The sequence below is a fragment of the Chrysochloris asiatica genome, unplaced genomic scaffold (assembly GCF_000296735.1).
Source record: "Chrysochloris asiatica unplaced genomic scaffold, ChrAsi1.0 scaffold00178, whole genome shotgun sequence".
Taxonomy (NCBI): domain Eukaryota; kingdom Metazoa; phylum Chordata; class Mammalia; order Afrosoricida; family Chrysochloridae; genus Chrysochloris; species Chrysochloris asiatica.
This window is the reverse complement of record NW_006408696.1, coordinates 3,351,005-3,356,208: the sequence shown is the minus strand read 5'-3', so window position 1 is coordinate 3,356,208 and position 5,204 is coordinate 3,351,005. Positions and strand designations below refer to the sequence as shown.

At 45.4% G+C, this 5,204-nt stretch overlaps 1 pseudogene; it reads left to right on the top strand.

The window, feature by feature from the left end:
- Nucleotides 1-2,719: 2,719 nt before the first annotated feature.
- Nucleotides 2,720-3,268, top strand: LOC102815641 (annotated as a pseudogene).
- The last annotated feature ends 1,936 nt before the right edge of the window (nucleotides 3,269-5,204 follow it).

Here is a 5,204-nt window from a genome sequence, read left to right as displayed (position 1 = left end):
GATTATAATTAGCCAATCCCAAAAGGCCAAATATTTTATGAGACCACTATTGTAAAAAGTCAAGAAAAAAATTCACACTAAAAGAAACATTCTTTGATGGTTACCAAGGATGAGAGGGAAAGTGGGGGTAAATTACTGGTTAGAGGGTAAGCATGTGCTAACTTACATGAAGAGGAAAGCAATACATAAAATACATAATAAGAGGGATCCTGGGCAGCAAATAATGCTGGAGACAGGAGAAGACACTAGGAGGAATGCAAGAGTTAAAGACAACAGAAGTAAATACTATCATACACACAATCCTGCAATAACGGTGATCTATGAGGTAGGCCCAGGATCGGGCAGTGTTTCATTCTGCTGTGCATAAGGTCACTATGGGTCGGTACCGACTCGATGGCACATAACAACAACATGAGTCAAAGCCTTCATTTTTCTTGGATCAATGGTAAACACTCATGGAAGCACCAGTCAAGAAAGCAAACGATGTATTGCTTTAGGCAAATCTGCTGCACAAGACCTTTTTAAAGTGTTGAAGAGCAAAGATGTTAGCTTGAGGACTAAGGTGTGCCTGACCCAAGCCATGGTATTTTCAATAACCTCATATGCATGCGAAAGCTGGACAGTGAATAAGGAAGACCATAGAAGAATTGACACTTTTGAGTTATGGTGTTGGAGGAGAATATTCAAAGTACCATGGACTGCCAAAAGAACCAATGGATCTGTGTTGGAAGAAGTGCAGCCAGAGTGCTTCTTGGAGGCCAGGATGGCCAGACTTCGGGCATATTGTCAGGATGGACCAATCGCTGGAGAAGGATACCATGTTTGGTAAAGTGAAGGGTCAGGGGAGAAGAGGAAGGCCCCTAAGGAGATGGATTGGTACAGTGGTAGCATGAATGGGCTCAAGTGTGGCAACAATTGTGGGGTTGGCCCAGGACCGGGCAGTGTTTCGTTCTGTTGTGCATAGGGTCGCTATGAGTGAGTACCGACTTGATGGCACCTAACAACAACAATAACAACAAATGAGTAGATGCAAGCTGACTAGGTATGGGAGGAAAAGTGGGTATTTATTAATACCTGTTAATATATATAGGCTTGACAGGATATTTGTACATGGGTATTAACCTTTGTTGCAAATATATCCATGAACGTGGTGGAGCACTCGGTGAGCAAAGTTATGAAAACTTCTTAGACATTACCGAACACTTGGAGAGAATGAGATGTATTTTAATGTCATGTTTTTATTACCATTGAGTTTAAATATATTCTCTTTCTTTGAGATTTCTCCTTTGATTAATGCTTTATTTAGAAGGGCACTTCTCAATTTCAAAATGATTTTGAAATTTCTAGTTACCATCTCATCATTGGAATCCTAGTGTGGTGCCAGGGGTTTATGCGCTGGACTGCAAAGTCAGTTTGAACTGCAAGATTGGCAGCTCAAGCTTAGCAGCCACTCATCAAAAACCCTCTACAGGGTTGCTATGGTTCGGAACCAACTCGATGGCACTTAACAACAACAATCTTTCCAGAAGCAGATTGTTTTTTTCCTGGGGAGAGACTGGGTTTGAACCAGTGGTGTTATCAGGAAGATATGGACCTCACTAGGGGACGGTGTCAGAGAGGTGACACTGAAATGACTGTCTATAAAAAACTTTCGTGCAGTGTTTTCACGGGCATTTGCTTATTTTTATAAAACTTTTTATTGTGAATTGAGTAAAGGTTAACAGACAAGATCATCCACTTTACTTTCAACCAATCATATGTTTTGTTTCATCTCAGTGATTACATTCCCCTCCTGCAACAACACTCATCCAGCATCCTTCCTGTGGCTTTCCTTTTACATCATATTTTTCACAAATATCAAAGCAAAATCATTTGATGTACACATGTTATTGTTGTTTGTTGTTAATTGTTGTCATTCATTTAAATGACCAAAAGGCACATTCTGCAAGGCAGGCTTCTGCCTACAGGCACCTGGCCTTTCTCAGTCCATGGGCCTAGAGCTCACGACTGCTCTGTCTCTCCATGCCATCACCTCTGCCACCACCTCTGCTGTTGCCACTTCTCTAGGTAGAATCTCACACTCCACTCATATTCTTCCTTCTTGACGGTCCTGGGATCCTCTGTTCCTGAAATGAAAGATGGATTACTCCCCCCTTTTAGTTATACATCTACAATTACAATTGTGACAACTGCAGTTAATCCTGATAACAATTACTCACAATTGAATCATAAAATCCTATCACTGGCATCCCCCCTCCCCTTTCACCAGATCCATCTGGAAAAAAGGAAAACTATTCAGTAGGGATTCTACCTTACCCCCCTCATTCTGAAACTATGAACTTTCATGAAAGTTTGTAATCCAGTCACTTGAGGTCTTTGTTTTTGATAGCCAATGTCTAAATTACCCGTCCCTATCAATTCAGTGCGGAGTCCTGGTGTGGCACTGTGGGTTAATGCGCGGTAAGCTTGGCAGCTCAAGCTCACCAGTCTCTCCTCGCAAACCCTATACAGGGTCGCTATGGGTCGGAATCAACTCTACAGTACTTCACAACAACAACAATCAATCAATCAATCCAGTCACTGAGAAAACAAGCTTGACCCTTAATATGAAGAATTCTTCCATTTCAGTTGGAATTTTGAGCAACTGCATACGTAAGCAAAGCAGACATTTAATATTTTTTGTAAAAATGTTCCTATAGAGGCCGATCAGCCGGGGGTCATGCGCGCCTTTTTGAGGGGCGTCGTGCTGCGGACGTGGCTCTGCAGCCCTCAGGCCCAGTGTCCAAGCCCGGCGCGCTACAGCTTGGGAGGGCCCTCCTGGACCCAGGAGCGGACACTGGTGGCGGTGAAGCCAGATGGGGTCCAGCGGAGTTTGGTAGGGGTTGTGATCCGGCGTTTCGAGAGGCGCAGCTTCAAGTTAGTCTGGATGAAGATGCTGCAGTCACCAGAGAGCATCCTTGCGGAGCATTACCACGACCTTCGGAGGAAGCCCTTCTACCCAGCCCTCATCTGCTACATGAGCCCTGGCCCCGTGGTGGCCATGGTCTGGGAAGGCCATAACGTGGTCCGTACTTCAAGGGTCCTGATCGGAGACACAGATGCGGCTGAAGCTGTCCCAGGGACCATCCGAGGTCACGTCAGCAGGAAAGTGATCCATGCTAGCGACTCTGTGGAAGGGGCCCAGAGGGAGATTGGGCTGTGGTTCCGGATCTGTGAATTGGAGGACTGGCCTGACAGAGGCCCCCAGAGTGGTGTTTCCCCAGCCTGAGAACTGGTTGCTCTCCAGCCCAACTACCTTTGGCAACAAGATTCAGGCGGCACCCATGCTCTGCCCGCCTTTCCTAACTACCCTCCTGGGGACCTTCTTCCACAACCCAGCCGAGGTGACGTCTGAGTCATCACTGAATCTGTGTGCCTTTCTGTGCCCGAAACCAGCACCACATTGAACTAAATCCTTTCTATACCAAAGTGCCAGACAACCTTTGGATGGTGTGACCCATCGCCCCAAAGGGAGACATTAAAATTCAAGGTGCTCCCTCCCTCTCCAAAAAAATGTTCCTATATTTACCCACAAGAAATACGAGCCATAACATGAGTGGATATATGCACACCAATGTTCACAGCAGCACTATTTACAATAGCAAAAAGATGGAGACAGCCAAAATGCCCATCAACTGAAGAATGGATAAACAAACTGGTACATACACACAATGGAATATTATGCTACATTGAAGATTAACAAGGATGCTGCAAGCCACCACATAACATGGATGAACCTTGAGGACATTATGTTGAGTGAAATTAGTTAGTCACAAAAGGAGAAATACTGCATAGGACCACTACTGTAAAATACTAAGAAAAATAACCCATACTAAAGTTGGGGGAGGGATTCTTTGCTGGTTGCTGCGATGTGAGGGGTGGGGTGAGGAGGGAGGGGAAGGTGGAGCACAGGGCAGGGAACAGACACAGAATACTTAGGGTGCTAAGGATGGGGGCAATTTACAAGAAGGGGGAGGGGAATGGAAGAACAAAGTAGATGGGAGAACAATTAAGCAGGTTTGCATGGGCTAAGTGGGACAGAGGTAAAGAATGATGTATGCACAACCTTGGAACAACCAGCCTCTGGGATACAGGGATTGAGACATGGTTGGAATGGGCAAAAGGGGGGAAATAATGTTAAGATGCTCGGCTGTCTTTTGAACCTTGGTTTCCCTGGCATACCATTATAAAATAGACACTGGAGAGGGAGAGAAAGGAATAGCCAGAAATATCACCATAGAGAGCTTGTAAGTCTGTCTTCTGCCTATAACTGATTGTTGTTGTTGTTAAGTGCCATCAAGTCAATTCTGACCCATAGCGACCCTGTATTGGGTTTCCAAGAGGCAGCTAGTGAGCTTGAACCACCAACCTTGCAGTTCAAGTGACTTTGCTGTCTGATGCATTAGCCCTAAAATCAGGCTACAACGTGCCCAGTGAAGGAGGCTTCCTGTGGAGCCTCTGCATCACATAAGACTGTAGGTGGAATCCTGAACAGCATCCAGAATCTTCAGCAGTGGGAAATTTCCACTTGAAAGGACAAGCAGATCAGCCTGGAGCTGCTAGAAGAACAGAAGATACTTCTTGAAAGAAAGACTGACAGGAAAAATACAAAACAATATAGGCAGACCAACTGATTGCTACAAGAACAAGCAAGTTGCTCACTCAGGAGACATCAAGGCAAGTGGCTGGGTCCCCTCAGAGCAACCCCCCTTCCAAGACTAACACTCAATGGGAATACACGCTCTGATTGGTGACCACGGTCATCACCGATAAGGGGAAGTGAGGGAAAAACAGCAATGAAGCTGTGAGCTAAGCCCTACAACATTCTATAGACTCCTGTGAACCCAGCTGGAGACCTGGTTGGCCAGCAGTGTGGCGAGGACTGGGGACTCCTGGGCCCAGAGTCAGTGACATAGCCACAGAGGACTATCAGCATCCAGCTGATAAGAAGAGAGGGCATATGCACAAGAACACCCACACTTGCAGATAATACCCACTTGACCTGGTTTCAAAGACTGGATGATCAGAGCTCAACTAGAAGAAGAAAGAAGAGGAAAAAAAGAGCAATCTGATACAATTTGATGAACTTGACCTACACCTATGGATGCAGTAGCTCAAAAGAGGGAACAAATCTTTACAGCAAGGATCATTCCCACCCCCTCCAG